Genomic DNA, 24,679 nt, shown 5'->3' with positions numbered 1-24,679 from the left:
ACCCTATGTCATAAGTGTGGCCGGGCACTGTGAAAGACCCGGATGAGCTCGCCCCCGTAAATATTCACCAGTGAGGGTGATGGATATAGATCATGATTATGATCAAGTTTATGATGAGTATGACTCGAGTTGGGGATGCATGACAGAGGGACAGTCCAATGGTTAGCTACCAGGACTTGTCGGGTTGGCTCTATAACCGACAGATGATATCATCAGCCACTAGGGACAGGCATTCATCATATGCATACTATATGAATTGTTTGAGATTGCCTATTTGACTGCATATAACTTGCTAATTGTCTAAATGTCTTACTTGTTCCTATTTGTACATTTCTTGTTTGATATAACTGTGTTTGCTACATTATATCCTGCTGGTGGTTGGGAGGTTTGAAGGGATTGGAAAGGGAAGTATTAGTTAGACTGAAGAATCTTTAGTCAGATGCCCTTTTATGGTTTAGCTTGTTTATAAGCTTTGATATTATCTGGAGGAAGTTCTAGGATTGCCTTTGGCTTTCCTCCATTATTATGTATTATATATGTGGAAGCTGTTACCATGCTGGGGACCTCTGGTTCTCACCCATGCTGATTTTGTGGTTTTCAGATGCAGGACGTGAGGTTTCCCGCTGAGGCATGCTGGAGACTTCTATACTTGCGAAGATCCTTTGTTCTCGGGGCTATGTTTTGGTTTATATGTTTTGCTTAGATACTTTTATCTCCATTAAATAATACAAACTGTGATGACTCCTCTTATGGGAGAATTTCGGAGAATAGGATTTATGTATTTGTGTCCCTTTGGGTTTCCTTTGGGGTTTTCCTTATTATATCATATGTATATATTGTTATGCTCGGATCGGTTATCTTCGCAGCCGGATCTTGAGTCTTGATATTCCTGGTTTTGACACTCCTTTGTATATATATAATCTCACGTTGGTTTATCCTTGTTCGTTACGTTATCGATCGGAGTGTTGCGCTTTTGAGTTGCGGTTTTTGTTTATCCCTTTTTCTACAAAGGCTCCTAGTTATAATCAATCATTCATACTACTATACGTACTAAATTTTTATTTTAGAGGTCGTAATACCTTGCCATCTTTGAATTATGACTTAAGCATAAGACTCTGTATGGTAGGGTGTTACATTATGGTATCAGAGCAGTTCGTTCCTGTAGAGCCTGAGGGATGGACTGATTATGCTTCTGTGCATTCTCTGTGTGTGTGTTATGTGCTATTAGTATATCTGCTTGATATAATTGGCATAAACGTTCATGAGCATGCATTTGGGACTTTGAAGTACTAGACTTCCGATATTGAGACTGATCAACTTAATATCGATTGTTTGGTATGTATAGGAACCAGATGGCGCCTCGTGGACGCGGTAGAGGTAGTGCGAGAGGTCGTATGAATACTTGTGCACCGGAGAATAACCCTAATGACCCGGTGAACTTTATGACTGCATTGGAGAACATGGCTGCTGCAATGCAAGCCACTGCTGAGGCTCTTGGCCAACAGATGAACAACCATGGTAATGATGGAGGTGGAGTTCAGGGCCCGATGACACTGGCAAACGTTTTGAAGGTTAATCCGCCTAAGTTCAAGGGAACTACTAGTCCGACTGAGGTTGATACGTGGTTTCAGGCTATAGAGCGAGCACTGCAAGCACAAGTGGTGCCTGAAGGACAGTGTGTCGAGTTTGCTACCTATATGCTTGTCGGTGAAGCGTCGCATTGGTGGCAAGGTATCCGACGCCTTCTGCAGCAGGGTGATGACTATATCACTTGGAATGTCTTCCAAGAGGAGTTCTATAAGAAGTACTTTCCGACTTCTGCTAGGACGGCTAAGGAACTTGAATTGTTACAGCTGAAGCAGGGTACTATGTCCATATTAGAGTATACTGACAAGTTTGAGGAGTTGTTCAGGTTCTCTCGTATGTGCCAAGGGACTCCGGTGGAATATGAGGAATGGAAGTGTGTTAAGTATGAAGGAGGACTCCGGAGTGATATTTTCAGTTCAGTGGGACCAATGGAGATTAGGACCTTCTCCGAGCTGGTAAACAAGTGTAGGGCTGCTGAAGAGTGTGTGAAAAGGGCAACTGCCGAGAAAGGGATTCACAGAGGATCATTCCCACAGAACTGAGGGAAGAGTTTTGCACCTAGAGGTCCGTCTTTCAAGAGGGGAAGCTCTTTCAAGAGGCCCAACAACAACAACAACTCCCAAGGGAGGAAGTTTGGGAAGCAGCCTCAGCATGATCAAGCTTGTACTAGATGTGGGAGTCACCATCCGGGAGCACCATGCAAGGCCGGATGGGGTTTGTGCTACACTTGTGGAAAGGCGGGGCATAAAGCCGCAAGTTGTCCTAAGAGGCAAAAACAAGGTGCTGGGAAAGCACAACAGACTGGTCGGGTGTTCACCACTTCAGCTGTAGGAGCTGAGGGATCTGAGACACTCATCAGAGGTAACTGTGAAATAGCTGGTCAAACCTTAAATGCTTTATTTGATTCGGGAGCATCACATTCATTCATTGCATTCGAGAAAGCCCATGAGTTAGGACTGAAGGTTGTAACTTTAGGTTATGATCTAAGAGTGTATAATGCTACCCATGAAGCCATGGTAACTAGGCTAGGATGCCCGGAAATTTCCTTTAGGTTCAAGCAGCGTGATTTTGTTCATAATTTAATCTGCTTACCGATGATTGGTCTTGATCTTATCTTGGGATTGGACTGGTTATCTAAGAACCATGTTCTGCTAGATTGTTCTACAAAGTCGGTGTACTTTATGCCGGAAGATACTGAAGGGCCGGTCGTGGTGAATAATTATTATTTGAATTCGATGATGGTGAACTGTTCTGGTGTTGAATGTCAGGGTATCCTGTTGTTAGCCGCGGGTGTTTCGGGTGATGATCAAAGGTTGGAGCAGATTCCGGTTGTGTGTGAGTTTCCGGAAGTGTTTCCCGATGATATTGATGAGTTTCCACCTAACCGAGAGGTTGAGTTTGCTATTGAATTGGTGCCTGGGGCGGGACCAATCTCAAGTGCTCCTTATAGGATGTCACCGTTAGAGATGAACGAGCTAAAGTCTCAGTTAGAGGATTTATTGGGAAAGAATTTTATACGACCTAGTGTCTCTCCGTGGGGTGCTCCAGTATTACTGGTAAAGAAGAAGGATGGGAGTATGCGACTCTGTGTGGATTACAGGCAGCTGAACAAGGTTACAATAAAGAATAAGTACCCATTGCCGAGAATTGATGATCTCATGGATCAGTTACAAGGAGCCGGAGTTTTCTCCAAGATCGATTTGCAATCCGGTTATCACCAGATAAGGGTGAGGGGTGAGGATATCCCTAAGACCGCTTTCAGGACTCGTTATGGTCATTACGAGTACACTGTAATGTCTTTTGGGTTGACGAACGCTCCTGCAGTGTTTATGGATTACATGAATAGAGTTTTCCGTCCGTTTTTGGATAAATTCGTTGTTGTCTTCATTAATGACATACTGATTTATTCCAAGACTGAAGAAGAGCATGCGGAACACTTGAGGATCGTGTTGCAGATTCTAAAGGAGAAGAAACTCTATGCAAAACTGGCTAAGTGTGAGTTTTGGAAGAGTGAGGTGAAGTTTTTGGGTCACGTGGTGAGTAAGAAGGGAATAGCCGTAGATCCAACTAAGGTGGAGGCTGTGATGGATTGGAAGCAACCAACCACCGTGACGGAGATAAGGAGTTTTCTGGGTTTAGCTGGCTATTACCGAAGGTTTATCAAAGGCTTTTCACAGATAGCTTTGCCAATGACAAAGTTAACCCGCAAAGACACTCCATTTGTTTGGACTCCTGAGTGCGAGGAGAGCTTTCAGACATTGAAGAAAAAGTTGACCACTGCACCTGTGTTAGTGTTACCCGAGCCGAATGAGCCATTTGAGGTGTATTGTGATGCCTCATTGAAGGGTCTAGGGTGCGTGCTGATGCAGCATCATAATGTGGTGGCATATGCCTCACGACAGTTGAGACCTCATGAAGTTAGTTACCCTACGCACGATTTGGAACTCGCTGCAGTTGTGTTTGCCTTGAAGGTGTGGAGGCATTACCTCTATGGGGTTAAGTTCCAAGTTTTCTCTGATCATAAGAGCTTGAAGTACCTCTTTGATCAGAAAGAGCTTAATATGAGACAGAGAAGGTGGATGGAATTGTTGAAGGACTACGACTTTGAGTTGCATTACCATCCGGGAAAGGCGAACGTAGTGGCGGATGCGTTGAGTCGGAAGTCATTATATGCGGCTTGGATGATGCTTCAAGAGGAGAAGTTGCTCAAGGGATTTGAGAGTCTGAAAATTGGTGCTCGAGAAGTATCCGGAACTTTGTGTTTGAGCCGATTAGAAATTTCAAGTGACTTTAAGTCCGAACTCCTAAAGGCTCATCAAAATGATGAAGCGTTATGGAAGGTGTTACCGGCTATTGAGTAAGGAAAACGGTGGAGAGTGTCGGAAGAAAAAGATGGGTTATGGAGATTCAAGGGTAGAATCATTGTGCCGGATGTTGTCACTTTGAGGCAAGATATTTTAAAGGAGGCACACAAAAGCGGATTCTCCATTCACCCGGGAAGTACTAAGATGTACCATGATTTAAAGGTAATGTTCTGGTGGCCGGGAATGAAGAATGATGTGGCGGAATATGTCTCAAAGTGCTTAACTTGTCAAAAGGTAAAGATTGAACATCAAAGACCTTCCGGGATGTTGCAACCTTTAGAGATTCCACAATGGAAGTGGGAAAGTATTGCAATGGACTTTGTGTCGGGATTGCCAAGGACTAGGGCTGGTTTTGATGCTATTTGGGTGATTGTGGACCGACTGACGAAGTCAGCTCACTTTTTACCCATTCGTATGACTTACACCCTTGAGGAGCTAGCACGGTTATACATAAAGGAGATTGTGAGACTTCATGGTGTACCTGCTACTATAATCTCTGATAGAGATCCTCGTTTCACTTCAAGGTTTTGGGGTGCATTTCAGAAAGCTTTTGGAACCCGATTAAGCTTGAGCACGGCTTACCATCCTCAAACAGATGGTCAATCTGAGAGGACGATCCAAACACTAGAAGATATGTTGAGAGCTTGTGTTTTGGACCAACCGGTGAGTTGGGATCAGTATATGCCATTAGTGGAGTTTGCATACAATAATAGCTATCATGCGAGCATTGAAATGGCTCCGTATGAGGCCTTGTATGGGAGGAAATGTCAATCTCCACTATGTTGGTATGAAGCTGGAGAGAAAAGCTTGTTGGGGCCGGAAATGATAGCTGAGACTACTGAACAAGTCAAGAAAATCCGTGATAGGATGCTTACGGCGCAGAGTCGTCAAAAGAGTTACACCGATCAGAGGCGAAAGCCCTTAGAATTTGAGGAAGGAGAACATGTTTTCCTTAAGGTTACTCCGACTACGGGAGTAGGTAGGGCAATTAAGGCAAAGAAGTTGAATCCTCGATACATTGGTCCATTTCAGATCCTGGAGAGGATTGGACCGGTGGCGTATCGGATGGCTCTACCACCTCATCTTTCAAATCTGCATGACGTGTTTCACGTGTCACAGCTTCGGAAGTACACTCCTGATGCTAGCCATGTGTTAGAACCTGAGTCGGTTCAGTTAAGGGAAGATTTGACGCTTCCAGTGGCTCCAGTCAGAATTGATGATACTAGTGTCAAACGGTTGCGTGGAAAAGAGGTTTCATTAGTCAAAGTGGCTTGGAGTCGAGGCGGTGTTGAGGAACATACTTGGGAACTTGAGTCGGAGATGCGAACGGACTATCCGCATTTATTCTCAGGTAATTGCATTTGAATTTTGTGGGCAAAATTCCCAATTAGGTGGGTAGAATGTAAAACCCGGTTAATTAACGGCTAATTAACCTATAAATGAGAATTTATTCTAGAAAGCCTAAAATGTGATTTTTATGGCTAAATGTGGTAGAGGAGATTGAGACGAGAATTTCGGTACCAATTTTATAGAATTCGGACCAAGATTGGACCAAACGGGCGAAACCGGACAAATTAGACCCAAAATGGGCCCTTGGCCCAACATAACTTAACCAAAACCCTAGTTTTCAGCACTCTCTCTCCTCACAACACACTCAAACACGCTGAAATGGTGGAGAGGAAGGGAAGAACTCTCTCTCAACTTCTTTCTCTCACTTGATCTTCAAACCACCATAACTTTTGATCTAGAGCTCCGATTGCCGCTCCGTTTGCGGCCACGCGTTCACCGCGGAGAGCTCTACAAAACCCATACAACCAATCTTGAGGTAAGCCACGTGTTGCTGTTCGAAATTTCAGCCCTTATTTTCGAGTTTCATGGGTGAAATGTTGAGATTTTGGGTTCTTTGATGTTATAGGACCCAACTCTCTTGAAGGAGAAGGTTAATCTTGTCTCCTTGGACCTTGGGTGTGGTAAGATTCTCAACCCTAGTGTATTTTGTTGTTTTATGATGCTTGGGTTTTGAGATGTTGTGTATGGGTATGATGGTTGTGGCTTAGGTTGTGTATGTGTGGATATTGGAGCTTGATTGGTGATTTTGAAAAGCTTGGAAAGGACTTGGTGGTGAAAAATCTGTTCTTGGAGGTGTGAGGCCTTGAGAGCTTGTGGATAAGTGATTTGGAAGTGCTCCGGTGGAGCTTGGGAAAGTCGGCTAAGGTATGGTTTCGGTTTCCCGTATCTAATATGTAATGTGGTAGGAAATACTTAGGCTAGAGGCCCTAAGATAGGCATTGAATGGTTGATGTTGTTGAATGATTGAGATATGTGATGTGGTCATATATGTGATGATGATTAATGATGCCTTGGTGGTATGATGTATGAGAAATATGCATGTTGTGATATATGCTTGATGATTGGTTATGGTTGAATTGTGGGTTGAACCATGTTTATGGTGGGCATGATGTTGATTGTGTATAATAATGAATTATTGGGATTGGTGTTGTTGGATTTGGCATGAGGAAGAGTATATGATATGTCAATATGTTTGAGTTTGAGCCACTTGGGTGAAGTGGGTTAAAATGATGAGATAGTGATTTTGTAATTTGTGGTAAAGTGTCAATGTGTAAGTTGAGGAGGCTTGATGTTGAAATTGATGTATTTTGATTGATTTCAAGAAAAAGGGATGAAAATGGCATGTTTTGATTGATTTAGAAAAGAGTTGGAAATGGCTTGTTTTGAAAATGGCACTTTGTGGTTTTTATGAAAAATATGATTTTTGGGCATACTTTGGTGGGACATAACTTGGACTACGGATCTCTGTTTTGTGCCAAATCTGTTTAGAAATGAAATTGGATCCGGGATGTCCATGCCGTTCGAAGAACGGGTGAAAAACGATTTAAAATGAGAAAGTTATGTCCGTTGGAAGATTGGGGTTTAAATTGGTGAATTCTGCAGCTTTTAACTTAGAAAATTTTTAGCAGAATGACCCCTTGCGCGTGGGCGCACTTGGCGCGTGCGCGCCGTTCTTCCTGAAAATGCCATCCACGCGTGAGCGTGATGTGCGCGGGCGCGCCGATTGTGCTGCACCAGATGCCCAGCCATTTTCCAGAGAGTTATGCCATAACTGTGCCAGTGTTGTGCCTGGGGCAAGAGAACACCCACGCGTACGCGTGGTTGACGCGTACGCGCCGATTGGCAAAGTTTTAATCCACGCGTTAGCGTGCATGACGCTTGCGCGTCGATGAGTTTTTGAGGCCATCCACGCGTGCGCGTGGAGTGCGCGTACGCGCGGACCTGTTTTCATCCCAAAGTTGATTTTTGTGTTTTAAAAGCCAAATTTCATACTTCTAAGCCTCCGATCTCACCACTTATATCTTGAATCATTATGATATGTCTAGCTATGAGAAGAAAGGCTAGTGAATGTGGTAACTTGCGAGTGAAGCAAGGGAAAATGAATGATCAATGAGGATCATTGATGATTATGTGAGATGTGGAGGATGGTGGTGGAAGTGCTTGTATGCCATTGGCCGAAGGGCCGTAATTGTTTATGAACATTGGCTGGTTCTGGATTGAACCGTGAGCCGGAATAGCTGTGTATGCTATGAATATTGGCTGGTTCTGGATTGAACAGTGAGCCGGAATAGCTGTGTATGCTATGAATATTGGCTGGTTCTGGATTGAACCGTGAGCCGGAATAGCTGTGTATGCTATGAATATTGGCTGGTTATGGATTTAACCGTGAGCCGGATGGCTGATATGGATGTTGATCCATGGATGAGAATTCATGCATGTTTATGCTGAATTATTGATAATTGTGATTTGCACTTCCACTATCGGAGATACGAGTTTCCCTGGGTAGTAGCAGTGGCTAGCCACCACGTGCTCCAGGTTGAGACTCGAAGCTCTTTTGACCCTATGTCATAAGTGTGGCCGGGCACTGTGAAAGACCCGGATGAGCTCGCCCCCGTAAATATTCACCAGTGAGGGTGATGGATATAGATCATGATTATGATCAAGTTTATGATGAGTATGACTCGAGTTGGGGATGCATGACAGAGGGACAGTCTAATGGTTAGCTACCAGGACTTGTCGGGTTGGCTCTATAACCGACAGATGATATCATCAGCCACTAGGGACAGGCATTCATCATATGCATACTATATGAATTGTTTGAGATTGCCTATTTGACTGCATATAACTTGCTAATTGTCTAAATGTCTTACTTGTTCCTATTTGTACATTTATTGTTTGATATAACTGTGTTTGCTACATTATATCCTGCTGGTGGTTGGGAGGTTTGAAGGGATTGGAAAGGGAAGTATTAGTTAGACTGAAGAATCTTTAGTCAGATACCCTTTTATGGTTTAGCTTGTTTATAAGCTTTGATATTATCTGGAGGAAGTTCTAGGATTGCCTTTGGCTTTCCTCCATTATTATGTATTATATATGTGGAAGCTGTTACCATGCTGGGGACCTCTGGTTCTCACCCATGCTGATTTTGTGGTTTTCAGATGCAGGACGTGAGGTTTCCCGCTGAGGCATGCTGGAGACTTCTATACTTGCGAAGATCCTTTGTTCTCGGGGCTATGTTTTGGTTTATATGTTTTGCTTAGATACTTTTATCTCCATTAAATAATACAAACTGTGATGACTCCTCTTATGGGAGAATTTCGGAGAATAGGATTTATGTATTTGTGTCCCTTTGGGTTTCCTTTGGGGTTTTCCTTATTATATCATATGTATATATTGTTATGCTCGGATCGGTTATCTTCGCAGCCGGATCTTGAGTCTTGATATTCCTGTTTTTGACACTCCTTTGTATATATATAATCTCACGTTGGTTTATCCTTGTTCGTTACGTTATCGATCGGAGTGTTGCGCTTTTGAGTTGCGGTTTTTGTTTACCCCTTTTTCTACAAAGGCTCCTAGTTATAATCAATCATTCATACTACTATACGTACTAAATTTTTATTTTAGAGGTCGTAATACCTTGCCATCTTTGAATTATGACTTAAGCATAAGACTCTGTATGGTAGGGTGTTACAACATTCCACCCATACTTTCGAAAAACCCAGCGTCCTTGCCGTCTCCAAACCAATACACACTCCCCAGAGCTCAGCTATGAAAGCTGTGCAGAAGCCAATATTTTTAGAAAATCATATTATCCAATGGCCGTCACTATTTCTAATCACTCCACCACATCCTGCCTTGCCTGAGTTTTTTTTTGCCGCTCCATCCATATTCAATTTTACCCAACTATTAGAGGGTCTGCCCCACTTAATATTCATGAGAGTATATTGCTTAGGATTGGGTCCATTTTGCCTAAAAATTTCCTGAATTTTCAAAGCATATTCTTGAATAATCAAGTGTGTCATTGGAGGTCTTCTATAATAGTCCTAGAAGATTTCCATGTTCCTCCAACTCCATAGTTTGAAACAAGCCACCATGAAAGTGTTAACCCACTCCACCTGAACCAAGCTACCCCAATCAAAGTTTAAATTCTGCTGAATCCATTCCTTCCCCTGGATATTAAAGAATAAAGGCAGGGCATCTGGTTTGACCAATCTCTTCCACACCTTCTTGGCTTCAATACAGTCTCTGAGAACATGAATTGTATCTTCGATCTGATTGTCGCAATTATGGCAATTAGGGGAATTTCCAAGCCATTTTTGCCTCCTTGGGTTCGTTGGCAGTTTCCCATGAGCAGCTATCCACATAAAATTTTTTATCCTCCGAGGTCCTTTCCAGTGCCAAATTTGATTCCACATACTGTTCTGACAAGTTGGTAGATTAGCCAGAGCTTTATAAGCCGACTTGACCAAAAATTTGCCATCCTCCGAATGTCTCCAAGCTATATTGTCATGAGGGTCAGTTTCCTTTGGAGCAGGGATAGTGTTGATTCGAAGGATGAACTCTTCAGGCAAGTACTTTCTGAGCTCCTCCATATTCCAATTGCCATCTTGAGTAACTAAATCTGAAACCCACGCCTCTTCTTCAAAATTTGGGCCATTTGTATTTGCATGCTCAATCAGACATCCATTCATGTTAAGCCAGTCCTCCTTCCAAAATCTGATGTGTTTGCCATCTCTAACTTTGTGAACGGTACTTTCGCCTACAAAGGGCCAAATCTGTTGAAGAGCTTTCCATAGTCTCGAACAATTTGCTTTGGCATAAGGGTTGAGCGTTTGATCTCCTGAATTGTATTTATGCCATAACACTTTGGTCCACAATGAAGAGGACTCTGTTATCATTCCCCAACACAACTTTGCTAGGAAAGCCGTATTCATAACATTTAATTTCCTCAAACCTAACCCACTGATGAGCGGATAATTTATACGCTTTTTGGCATTGTTTTTAGGTAGTTTTTAGTAAGTTCAAGCTACTTTTAGGGATGTTTTCATTAGTTTTTATGTTAAATTCACATTTATGGACTTTACTATGAGTTTGTGTGTTTTTCTGTGATTTCAGGTAATTTCTGGCTGAAATTGAGGGACTTGAGCAAAACTCTGATAGGAGGCTGACAAAGGACTGCTAATGTTATTGGAATCTGACCTCCTTGCACTCAAAATAAATTTTCTGGAGCTACAGAACTTCAAATGGTGCTCTCTCAACGGCGTTGGAAAGTAGACATCCAGAGCTTTCCAGCAATATATAATAGTCCATACTTTATTTGGGAATTGACGACATAAACTGGCGCTCAACGCCAGTTCCATGCTGCTGTCTGGAGTAAAACGCGAGAAACACGTCACGACCCGGAGTTGAACGCCCAAAACACGTTACAACTTGGCGTTCAACTCCAAAAGAAGCCTCAGCTTGTGGATAGATCAAGCTCAGCCCAAACACACACCAAGTGGGCCCCGGAAGTGGATTTATGCATCAATTACTTACTCATGTAAACCCTAGTGGCTAGTCTAGTATAAATAGGATAATTTACTATTGTATTAGACATCTTTGGTCTCAGTTTTATTTTATTCTTCATCTGAGGAGACTATTGATCACGTTTTGGGGGGTTGGCCATTCGGCCATGCCTAAACCTTTCACTTATGTATTTTTAACGGTGGAGTTTCTACACACCATAGATTAAGGGTGTGGAGCTCTGCTGTACCTCAAGCTTTAATGCAATTACTACTATTTCCTATTCAATTCTCTTTATTCCTATTCTAAGATATTCGTTGCACTTCAACTTGATGAATGTGATGATCCGTGACACTCATCATCATTCTCACCTATGAACACGCGTGATTAACAACCACTTCCGTTCTACCTTAGGCCGGGCGCGTATCTCTTAGATTCCTTAAACAGAATCTTCGTGGTATAAGCTAGATTGATGGCGGCATTCATGAGAATCCGGAAAGTCTAAACCTTGTCTATGGTATTTCGAGTAGGATTCTTGGATTGAATGACTGTGACGAGCTTCAAACTCCTGAAGGCTGGGCGTTAGTGACAGATGCAAAAGAATCAAGGGATTCTATTCCAACCTAATTGAGAACCGACAGATGATTAGCCGTGCTGTGACAGAGCATTTGGACCTTTTTCACTGAGAGGATGGGATGTAGCCATTGACAAAGGTGATTCCCTACATATAGCTTGCCATAGGAAGGAATGAAAGAACTGGAAGGAAGAAGTAGGAAAGTAGAAAAAGAAAGGGCACAGTATCTCCATACGCCTATCTGAAATTCCCACCATTAATTTACATAAGTATTTCTATCCTATTTTAATTATCTTTATTTTCTGTTTATTATTTATTATTATTCAAAAATCCATAATCAATTATTATCCGCCTGACTGAGATTTACAAGATGACCATAGCTTGCTTCATACCAACAATCTCTGTGGGATCGACCCTTACTCACGTAGGGTTTATTACTTGGACGACCCAGTACACTTGCTGGTTACTTGAACGGAGTTGTGTCCACACATAGCAAAGAGCCATTATAATTATTCCATACAACAACAAATTGTGTCAATTCCAGTACACATTGTGTTCTTGTTTGAGTCTTGAGTCAGTTTTTAAGTTTGGTGTCAATTGCATGTTTTAAAAATATATTTCTTACACTTTTCGAAAATTCATGCATTCATGGTGCTCTTCATGATCTTCAAGTTGTTCTTGGTAAGTCTTCTTGTTTGATCTTGATGTTTTCTTGTTTTGTGTCTTTTATTATTTTTCATATGCATTTTTGCATTCATAGTGTACATGCATTAAAGATTTCTAAGTTTAGTGTCTTGCATGCTTTCTTTGCATTAAAATATTTTTCAAAAATAAGTTCTTGATGTTCATCATGATCTTCAAAGTGTTCTTGATGTTCATCTTGACATTCATAGTGTTCTTACATGCATCATGTGTTTTGATCCAAAATTTTCATGTTTTGGGTCATGTTTATGTTTTTTTTCTCTACTCATTAAAAAAAAAATTCAAAAAAAATTATCTTTTCCTTATTTCCCTCCAAATTTTCGAAATTTTGGGTTGACTTGGTCAAAAATTTTTAAAATTAGTTGTTTCTTACAAGTCAAGTCAAATTTTCAATTTAAAAAAAAATCCTATCTTTTCAAAATCTTTTTCAAAAATCATATTTTTTCCATTTTTCCTTTTTTTCGAAAACTCCAAAAATCATTTTCAAAATATTTTCAAAATCTTTTTCTTATCTTTATATCATATTTTCGAAACTACACTAACAATTAATGTAATTGATTCAAAAATTTGAAGTTTGTTACTTTCTTGTTAAGAAAGGTTCAATCTTTAAATTCTAGAATCTTATCTTGTAGTTTCTTGTTAGTAAAGTAATTAATTTTAAATTTTAAAAAAATTAAATCTTTTTCAAACATATCTTATCTAACTTATCTTCTTATCTTTTCAAATTTGATTTTAATATCTTTTTCAACTAACTATTTGACTTTTTGTTTGTTTCTTAACTTTTTCAAAACCAACTAACTACCTATCCCTCTCTAATTTTCGAAAATACTTCCCTCTTTTTCAAAAATTCTTTTTAATTATTTTAAATTTTAATTTTAATTCTATCTCATCTTTAATTTTCGAAAATTACTAACTCCTTTTCAAAAATATTTTCGAAAATCCTTTTCTCATCTTCTTCTATTTATTTATTTATTTACTAACACTTCTCTTCATCTCTTATCACCTCCCCTACCTTTACCCTTTATTCAGACTATTCATTCTTCCTCACTCCTATTCCATTTCTTCTTCTACTAACATAAAGGAATCTCTATACTGTTACATAGAGGATTTCTCTTTCTTTTCTTGTTCTCTTTTTCCCTATTTGAGTAGGAACAAGGAAAAAGACACTCTTGTTGAAGCTGATCCAGAACCTGAAAGGACTCTAAAGAGAAAACTAAGAGAAGCTAAATTACAACAATCCAGAAACAACCTTTCAGAAAATTTCGAACAAGAGAAGGAGATGGAAGCCGAAAATAATAATAATGCAAGGAGGATGCTGGGTGACTTTACTAAACCCACGTCCAAATTTGATGGAAGAAGCATCTCTATTCCTGCCATTGGAGCAAACAATTTTGAGCTGAAACCTCAGCTAGTTGCTTTAATGCAACAAAACTGCAAGTTTCATGGACTTCCATCTGAAGATCCTTATCAGTTTTTAATTGAGTTCTTACAGATTTGTGAGACTGTAAAGATGAATGGAGTAGATCCTGAAGTCTACAGGCTCATGCTTTTCCCTTTTGCTGTAAGAGACAGAGCTAGAACATGGTTGGATTCACAACCTAAAGATAGCCTGGACTCCTGGGAAAAGCTTGTCACGGCCTTCTTGGATAAATTCTTCCCTCCTCAAAAGCTGAGCAAGCTTAGAGTGGATGTTCAAACCTTCAAGCAAAAGGATGGTGAATCCCTCTATGAAGCTTGGGAAAGATACAAGCAGTTGACCAAAAGGTGTCCATCTGACATGTTTTCAGAATGGACCATATTAGATATATTCTATTATGGTCTATCTGAGTTTTCGAAAATGTCACTGGACCATTCTGCAGGTGGATCCATTCACCTAAAGAAAACGCCTGCAGAAGCTCAAGAACTTATTGACATGGTTGCAAATAACCAGTTCATGTACACTTCTAAGAGGAATTCCGTGAATAATGGGATGCCTCAGAGGAAGGGAGTTCTTGAAATTGATACTCTGAATGCCATATTGGCTCAGAACAAAGTGTTGACTCAGCAAGTCAACATGATCTCTCAAAGTCTGAATGGATGGCAAAATGCATCCAACAGTACTAAAGAGGCAGCTTCTGAAGAAACTTATGATCCTGAGAACCCTGCAATGGCAGAGGTTAATTACATGGGTGAACCTTATGGAAACACCTATAACTCATCATGGAGAAATCATCCAAATTTCTCATGGAAGGATCAACAAAAGCCTCAACAAAGCTTTAATAATGGTGGAAGAAACAGGCTCAGCAATAGCAAGTCTTTTCCATCAGCTTCTCAGCAACAGACAGAGAATTCTGAACAGAGCCCCTCTAACTTAGCAAATATAGTCTCTGATCTATCTAAGGCCACCTTAAGTTTCATGAGTGAAACAAGGTCATCCATCAGAAATTTGGAGGCACAAGTGGGCCAGCTGAGTAAGAAAGTCATTGAAGCTCCTCCCAGTATTCTCTCAAGCAATACAGAAGAGAATCCAAAAGGAGATTGCAAGGCCATTGAAGTAATCAATATGGCCGAATGCACAAGGGAGGAGAAGGATGAAAATCCTAGTGAGGAAGACCTCCTAGGACGTCTCTCAGGCAAGAAGGAGTTCCCTATTGAGGACCTAAAGGAATCTGAGGCTCATATAGAGGCCATAGAGATTCCACTAAATCTCCTTCTGCCATTCATGAGCTCTGAAGACTATTCCTCCTCAGAAGAGGATGAAGATGTAATTGGAGAGCAAGTTGCTCAATATCTAGGAGTGGTGCACGAAATTGCAATCACACTTTTGCAATTCCGCACAACTAACCAGCAAGTGCACTGGGTCGCCCAAGTAATACCTTACGTGAGTAAGGGTCGATCCCACGGAGATTGTTGGCTTGAAGCAAGCTATGGTTATCTTGTAAATCTTAGTCAGGATATCAGAAATTATCAGGATTGATTGTGAAAAGTAAAAGAACATGAAATAAGTACTTGTTTTGCAGTAATGGAGAATAGGTTGAGGTTTTGGAGATGCTCCATCTTCTGAATCTCTGCTTTCCTACTGTCTTCTTCTTCAAGCACGCAAGGCTCCTTCCATGGCAAGCTGTATGTAAGGGTTTCACCGTTGTCAGTGGCTACCTCCCATCCTCTCAGTGGAAATGTTCAACGCACCCTGTCACGGCACGGCTATCCATCTGTCGGTTCTCAATCAGGCCGAAATAGAATCCAGTGATTCTTTTGCGTCTGTCACTAACGCCCCGCCCTCAGGAGTTTGAATCTCGTCACAGTCATTCAATCATTGAATCCTACTCAGAATACCACAGACAAGGTTTAGACCTTCCGGATTCTCTTGAATGCCGCCATCAGTTCTAGCTTATACCATGAAGATTCTGGTTAAGGAATCCAAGAGATATCTACTTAATCTAAGATAGAACGGAGGTGGTTGTCAAGCATGATGAGCGGATAATTTGTACGCTTTTTGGCATTGTTTTTAGTATGTTTTTAGTATGATCTAGTTAGTTTTTAGTATATTTTTATTAGTTTTTAGTTAAAATTCACTTTTCTGGGCTTTACTATGAGTTTGTGTGTTTTTCTGTGATTTCAGGTATTTTCTGGCTGAAATTGAGGGACCTGAGCAAAAATCTGATTCAGAGACTAAAAAGGACTGCAGATGCTGTTGGATTCTGACCTCCCTGCACTCGAAGTGGATTATCTGGAGCTACAGAAGCCCAATTGGCGCGCTCTCAACGGCGTTGGAAAGTAGACATCCTGGGCTTTCCAGAAATATATGATAGTCCATACTTTGCCCAAGATTTGATGGCCCAAACCGGCGTTAAAATTCACCCTCAGAAATTCCAGCGTTAAACGCCGGAACTGGCACCAAAGCTGGCGTTTAACTCCAAGAAGAGTCTCTACACGAAAATGCTTCAATGCTCAGCCCAAGCACACACCATGTGGGCCCGGAAGTGGATTTTTATGTCATTTACTCATCTCTGTAAACCCTAGGCTACTAGTTCTCTATAAGTAGGACCTTTTACTATTGTATTTTAATATCTTGGGATCTTTGGATTATTTTAGATCTTTTGATCACTTTGGGAGGCTGGCCATTCGGCCATGCCTAGACCTTGTTCTTATGTATTTTCAACGGTGGAGTTTCTACACACCATAGATTAAGGTGTGGAGCTCTGCTGTACCTCGAGTATTAATGCAATTACTATTGTTCCTCTATTCAATTCCGCTTGTTCTTGTTCTAAGATATCACTTGTTCTTCAACTTGATGAATGTGATGATCCGTGACACTCATCATCATTCTCACCTATGAACGTGTGACTGACAACCACCTCCGTTCTACCTTCAATTGGGTGAATATCTCTTGGATTCCTGATACACGATGCATGGTTGATCGCCTGACAACCGAGTGCTCGCCTGACAAACGAGCCAGCCATTCCGTGAGATCAGAGTCTTCGTGGTATAGGTTAGAACTGATGGCAGCATTCAAGAGAATCCGGAAGGTCTAACCTTGTCTGTGGTATTCTGAGTAGGATTCAATGATTGAATGACTGTGACGTGCTTCAAACTCCTGAAGGCGGGGCGTTAGTGACAGACACAAAAGAATCACTGGATTCTATTCCGGCCTGATCGAGAACCGACAGATGGATAGCCGTGCCGTGACAGGGTGCGTTGAACATTTCCACTGAGAGGATGGGAGGTAGCCACTGACAACGGTGAAACCCTTGCTTAAGCTTGCCATGGAAAGGAGTAAGAAGGATTGGATGAGGACAGTAGGAAAGCAGAGAGACGGAAGGGATAGCATCTTCATACGCTTATCTGAAATTCCCACCAATAAATTACATAAGTATCTCTATCTTTATCTTTATGTTTTATTCGTATATCACCCATATCCATTTGAGTTTGCCTGACTGAGATTTACAAGGTGACCATAGCTTGCTTCATACCAACAATCTCTATGGGATCGACTCTTACTCGCGTAAGGTTTATTACTTGGACGACCCAGTACACTTGCTGGTTAGTTGTGCGAAGTTGTGTTTATGCCATGGTATTGAATACCAAGTTTTTGGATTCATTACCGGGGATTATTTGAGTTGTGAAAAGAAGAGATCACAATTTCGTGCACCAAGTTTTTGGCGCCGTTGCCGGGGATTGTTGAGTTTGGACAACTGACGGTTCATCTTGTTGCTTAGATTAGGTATTTTTTTTCGGAATTCTTAAGAATGAATTCTAGAGTTTCATGATGATTTGTTGAAGTCTGGCTGGCTGTGAAGCCATGTCTAATTTCATTGGACCGAGGTTTCAACTTATCATCACAAGAGCTTGTTGATTTCTATCAATCTTGCTTTTGGAGCAGTGATCTGCTAAGGCTTGGCTGGCCTTTGGCCATGTCTAGTGTTTTGGACCGAAGCTTTCTTTGAAAGCTTGGCTGGCTGTGAAGCCATGTCTGATTCCTGGACCGGAGTCTTAGACTAAACATTGCATGATTCTTGGAATTCTTATTAAGAATTTTGATACCTTTTTCCACTTAATTTTCGAAAATAAAAAAAAATTACAAAATCATAAAATCCAAAAATATTGTATGTTTCTTGTTTGAGTCTAGTGTCTCATCTTAAGTTTGGTGTCAATTGCATGCATTCATTCATGTGTCTTAAGTATCTTCAAGTAATTCTTGATGACTTCTTACTCTGATCTTTGAATTCTCTTGACTTGAGTGTTTATGTGTCTCATGTGCATTTTCATTAGTGTCAGTAATATACAAACTACTAAGTTTGGTGTCTTGCATGCATTGTTGTTTGATTTTAGTTGCATGTTGATTATTCCTTATTACTAAAAAAATCCAAAAATATTTTTAATTTGTGTCTTTTCAAGTCGATAATACAGAGAATTGAAGATTCAGAACATACAGCAGAGGAATTACACAGAAAAAGCTGGGCGTTCAAAACGCCCAGTGAAGAAGGACATACTCGCGTTTAAACGCCAGCCAGGGTACCTGGTTGGGCGTTTAACGCCCAAAAGGGTATAGTTTTGGGCGTTAAACGCCAGAATGTGCACCATTCTGGGCGTTTAATGCCAGGTTGGCACAAGAGGGAAGATTTTGTTTTCAATGCAAATTTTTTTTCAAGTTTTCAAAATTTTTCAAAATCAAATCTTTTTCAAATCATATCTTTTCAATCAAATATTTTTCAAAATCAATTTTTTTTTTCAAGGATACTTGCTATCAATTAATGATTTGATTCAACATTTCAAGTATGTTACCTTTTCTGTTGAGAAAGGTTTAATGTTTGAATCATATCTTTTCTTGATAGCCAAGTCATTAATTTTAAAAATCAAATCTTTTTTAAAATGTTTTTCAAATCATATCTTTTTAAAACTAATCATATCTTCTTAACCACATCCTTTTCAAAATAGCTTTCAATCAAATCTTTTTTGATTTCTAATTTCAAATTCTTTTTCAAAAATCACTTGATTTCTTTTCCACTTTTTGTTTTCGAAAATTATCAATCAAAGTTTTTCAAAAATGTTTTCAAAATCTTTTACTTAATTTTCGAAAATTACTTCCCTTCTTCTCACATCCTTCTATTTATGGACTAACACTATTCCTTAATGCAAAATTCGAACTCCATCTTCTTTGATAAGTTCGAATTTTCTACTTCTGCCTTCTATTTTTCTTTTCTCCTGACACCTAAAGGAATCTCTATACTGTGACATAGAGGATTCCACATTTCCTTGTTTTCTTCTCTTTCATATGAGCAGGAGCAAAGACAAAAGCATTCTTGTTGAGGCTGACCCTGAACCTGAAAGGACCTTGAAGCGAAAGCTAAGAGAAACCAAAGCACAACTCTCTGTAGAGGACCTAACAGAAATCTTCAAAGACGAAAAATCCATGGCAGCCGAAAACAACAACAATGCCAACAATGCAAGGAAGGTGCTGGGTGACTTTACTGCACCTACTCCCGACTTCTATGGGAGAAGCATCTCTATCCCTGCCATTGGAGCAAACAACTTTGAGCTTAAGCCTCAATTAGTTTCTCTAATGCAACAGAATTGCAAGTTCCATGGACTTCCATTGGAAGATCCTCATCAGTTTTTAGCTGAATTCTTGCAAATCTGTGACACTGTCAAGACTAATGGGGTTGACCCTGAAGTCTACAGACTTATGCTATTCCCTTTTGCTATAAGAGATAGAGCTAGAACATGGTTGGACTCACAACCTAAAGAAAGCCTGGACTCTTGGGAAAAGCTAGTCAATGCCTTCTTGGCAAAGTTCTTTCCACCTCAAAAATTGAGTAAGCTTAGAGTGGAAGTCCAAACCTTCAGACAGAAGGAAGGAGAATCCCTCTATGAAGCTTGGGAAAGATACAAACAATTAATCAGAAAGTGTCCCTCTGATATGCTTTCTGAATGGAGCATCATAGGTATTTTCTATGATGGTCTGTCTGAACTGTCCAAGATGTCTTTGGATAGCTCTGCTGGAGGATCTCTTCATTTGAAGAAGACGCCTACTGAAGCTCAAGAGCTCATTGAAATGGTTGCAAATAACCAATTCATGTACACTTCTGAAAGAAATCCTGTGAACAATGGGACTGGTCAGAAGAAAGGAGTTCTTGAGATTGACACTCTGAATGCCATATTGGCTCAGAATAAAATATTGACTCAACAAGTCAATATGATTTCTCAAAGTCTGTCTGGAATGCAAAATGCACCAGGTAGTACTAAGGAAGCTTCATTTGAAGAAGAAGCTTATGATCCTGAGAACCCTTCAATGGAAGAGGTGAATTACATGGGAGAACCTTATGGAAACACCCATAATCCTTCATGGAGAAATCATCCAAATTTCTCATGGAAGGATCAACAGAGACCTCAACAAGGTTTCAATAATAATAATGGTGGAAGAAACAGGTTTAGCAATAGCAAGCCTTTTCCATCATCTTCTCAGCAACAGACAGAGAGCTCTAAGCAGAACATCTCTGACTTAGCAACCATGGTCTCTGATCTAATCAAAACCACTCAAAGTTTCATGACTGAAACAAGGTCCTCCATTAGAAATTTGGAGGCACAAGTGGGTCAACTGAGCAAGAAAATTACTGAACTCCCTCCTAGCACTCTTCCAAGCAATACAGAAGAAAATCCAAAAGGAGAGTGCAAGGCCATCAACATGGCCGAATTTGGAGAGGAAAGAGAGGCAGTGAACGCCACTGAGGAAGGCCTCAATGGACGTCCACTGGCCTCCAATGAGTTCCCCAATGAGGAACCATGGGAATCTGAGGCTCAAAATGAGACCATAGAGATTCCATTGAATTTACTTCTGCCATTCATGAGCTCTGATGAGTATCCTTCCTCTGAAGAGGATGAGTATGTCACTGAAGAGCAAGTTGCTAAATACCTTGGAGCAATCATGAAGCTAAATGACAAGTTATTTGGAAATGAGACTTGGGAGGATGAACCTCCTTTGTTCACCAAAGAACTGGATGACTTGTCTAGGCAGAAACTACCTCAAAAGAGACAGGATCCTGGGAAGTTTTCAATACCTTGTACCATAGGCACCATGACCTTCAAAAAGGCCTTGTGTGACTTAGGATCAAGTGTAAACCTCATGCCTCTCTCTGTAATGGAGAAGCTAGGGATCTTTGAGGTGCAAGCTGCAAAAATCTCACTAGAGATGGCAGACAACTCGAGAAAACAAGCCTATGGACTTGTAGAGGATGTTCTGGTAAAAGTTGAAGACCATTACATCCCTGCTGATTTCATAGTCCTAGAGACTGGGAAATGCATGGATGAATCCATCATCCTTGGCAGACCCTTCCTAGCCACAGCAAGGGCTGTGATTGATGTTGATAGAGGAGAATTGATCATTCAAGTGAATGAAGAATCCTTGGTGTTTAAGGCCCAAGGATATCCCTCTGTCACCATGGAGAGGAAGCATGAAGAGCTTCTCTCAAAACAGAGCCAAACAGAGCCCCCACAGTCAAACTCTAAGTTTGGTGTTGGGAGGCCACAACCAAACTCTAAGTTTGGTGTTGAATCCCCACATTCAAACTCTAAGTTTGGTGTCGGGAGGTTCCAACATTGCTCTGAGTATCTGTGAGGCTCCATGGGAGTCCTCTGTCAAGCTACTGACATTAAAGAAGCGCTTGTTGGGAAGCAACCCAATGCTACATTTCATATATATTTCCTTGTTATTTTATGTTTTTTGTAGGTTGATGATCATGAGAAGTCACAAAATCAATGAAAAAAAGCAAAAACAGAATGAAAAAAATAGAAAGAAAAATAGCACACCCTGGAGGAGAGCGTGCTGGCGTTTAAACGCCAGTAAGGCTAGCTGTTGGGCGTTTAACGCCCAGTCTGGCACCATTCTGGGCGTTTAACGCCAGAAAGGGGCACCAGACTGGCGTTAAACGCCAGAAAAGTGCAAGGAGCTGGCGTTAAACGCCAGAAATGGGCACCAGCCCGGCGTTTAACGCCAGAAATGGCTAAAAACGCATTTTTGCATGCCATTTGGTACAGGGATGACTTTTCCTTGACACCTCAGGATCTGTGGACCCCACAGGATCCCCACCTACCCTACCACTCTCTCTCTCTTCTTCACCCATTCACCAATCACCTCACCACCTCTTCCCCAAAAACCCTTCACCTATCAAATCCCATCTTTCTCTTCACCACTCACATCCATCCTTCATAAAACCCCACCTACCTCACCATTCAGATTTAAACCACTTTCCCACCCAAACCCACCCTCACTTGACCGAACCCTACCCTCCCCCCTCTCCTATATAAACCCATCTTCACTCCTTCATTTTCACACAACCTAAACACCACTTCTTCCCCTTCTTGGCCGAACACAACGCCATCCCATTCTTTCTCATTTCTTCTTCTTCTACTCTCTTCCTCCTTCTTTTGCTCGAGGATGAGCAAACCTTTTAAGTTTGGTGTGGTAAAAGCATTGCTTTTTGTTTTTCCATAACCGTTCATGGCATCCAAGGCCGGAGAAACCTCTAGAAAGAGGAAAGGGAAGGCAAGAGCTTCTACCTCCGAGTCATGGGAGATGGAGAGATTCATCTCAAGGGTGCATCAAGACCACTTCTATGAAGTTGTGGCCTTGAAGAAGGTGATCCCCGAGGTCCCTTTTTCACTCAAAAAGAGTGAATATCCGGAGATCCGACATGAGATCCGAAGAAGAGGTTGGGAAGTTCTTACCAACCCCATTCAACAAGTCGGAATCTTAATGATTCAAGAGTTTTATGCCAATGCATGGATCACCAAGAACCATGATCAAAGTGTGAACCCGGATCCAAAGAATTATCTTACTATGGTTCGGGGGAAATACTTGGATTTTAGTCCGGAAAGTGTAAGGTTGGCATTCAATTTGCCCATGATGCAAGGAGATGAACATCCTTACACTAGAAGGGTCAACTTTGATCAAAGGTTGGACCAAGTCCTCACAGTCATATGTGAAGAGGGCGCCCAATGGAGGAGAGATTCAAAAGGGAAGCCGGTTCAATTGAGAAGGCATGACCTCAAACCCGTGGCTAGAGGATGGTTGGAGTTTATCCAACGCTCAATCATTCCCACTAGCAACCGGTCCGAAGTTACCATAGACCGGGCTATCATGATTCATAGCATCATGATTGGAGAAGAAATAGAAGTTCATGAGGTTATAGCCTAAGAACTGTATAAGGTGGCGGACAAGTCCTCTACCTTGGCAAGGTTAGCCTTTCCTCATCTCATTTGTCACCTCTGTTATTCAGTTGGAGTTGACATAGAGGGAGACATCCCCATTGATGAGGACAAGCCCATCACTAAGAAAAGGATGGAGCACACAAGAGATCCCACTCATCATGAGATCCCTGAGATTCCTCAAGGAATGCACTTTCCTCCAAAAAACTATTGGGAGCAACTAAACACCTCCCTAGGAGAATTGAGTTCCAACATGGGACAACTAAGGGTGGAGCACCAAGAACACTCCATCATCCTCCATGAAATTAGAGAAGATCAAAGAATCATGAGAGAGGAGCAACAAAGACAAGGAAGAGACATTGAGGAGCTCAAGCACTCCATAGGATCTTCAAGAGGAAGAAAGAGCCGCCATCACTAAGGTGGACCCGTTCTTTAATTTCCTTGTTCTTTATTTTCTGTTTTTCAAAATTTTAGTGCTTATGTTTATCTATGTTTGTGTCTTGTGATCATTAGTGTCTTAGTGTCTATGCCTTAAAGTTATGAATGTCCTATGAATCCATCACCTTTCTTGAAAAAAAAATGTTCTTAAATTGAAAAAGAGAAGAATTGCATGAATTTTGAATTTTATAACATTTTAATTATTTTGATGTGGTGGCAATAGTTTTGTTTTCTGAATGTATGCTTAAACAGTGCATATGTCTTTTGAATTTGTGGTTCATGAATGTTGGCTCTTGAAAGAATGATGAAAAAGGAGACATGTTACTGAGGATCTGAAAAATCATAAAAATGATTCTTGAAGCAAGAAAAAGTAGTGATTCAAAAAAAAATTTCGAAAAAAAGGAGAGAGAAAGAAAAAAATAAAGTTGTGATCCAAGGCAAAAAGAGTGTGCTTAAGAACCCTGGACACCTCTAATTGGGGACTCTAGCAAAGCTGAGTCACAATCTGAAAAGGTTCACCCAATTATGTGTCTGTGGCATGTATGTATCCGGTGGTAATACTGGAAGACAGAGTGCTTTGGGCCACAGCCAAGACTCAATAAGTAGCTGTGTTCAAGAATCATCATACTTAACTAGGAGAATCAATAACACTATCTGGATTCTGAGTTCCTAAAGAAGCCAATCATTCTGAATTTCAAAGGATAGAGTGAGATGCCAAAACTATTCAGAGGCAAAAAGCTGAAAGCCCCGCTCATCTAATTAATACTGATCTTCATAGATGTTTTTGGAATTCATTGCATATTCTCTTCTTTGTATCTTATTTGATTTTCAGTTGCTTGAGGACAAGCAACAATTTAAGTTTGGTGTTGTGATGAGCGGATAATTTGTACGCTTTTTGGCATTGTTTTTAGTATGTTTTTAGTATGATCTAGTTAGTTTTTAGTATATTTTTATTAGTTTTTAGTTAAAATTCACTTTT

The 24,679-nt window shown here is 40.8% G+C and overlaps 2 non-coding genes across 2 annotated transcripts; both read right to left on the bottom strand.

The window, feature by feature from the left end:
* Positions 1-14,254: 14,254 nt before the first annotated feature.
* LOC112712819 (small nucleolar RNA R71) lies at positions 14,255-14,358 on the bottom strand. The gene has a single exon (XR_003157908.1). It is a non-coding gene; the product is annotated as a small nucleolar RNA R71 (small nucleolar RNA).
* Positions 14,359-19,876: 5,518 nt separating this feature from the next.
* On the bottom strand, positions 19,877-19,984 carry LOC112712285 (small nucleolar RNA R71). The gene has a single exon (XR_003157748.1). It is a non-coding gene; the product is annotated as a small nucleolar RNA R71 (small nucleolar RNA).
* Between the last annotated feature and the right edge of the window lie 4,695 nt (positions 19,985-24,679).

Source organism: Arachis hypogaea, chromosome 1, assembly GCF_003086295.3.
Source record: "Arachis hypogaea cultivar Tifrunner chromosome 1, arahy.Tifrunner.gnm2.J5K5, whole genome shotgun sequence".
Lineage (NCBI taxonomy): Eukaryota > Viridiplantae > Streptophyta > Magnoliopsida > Fabales > Fabaceae > Arachis > Arachis hypogaea.
This window is presented reverse-complemented; position numbering and strand designations above follow the sequence as displayed.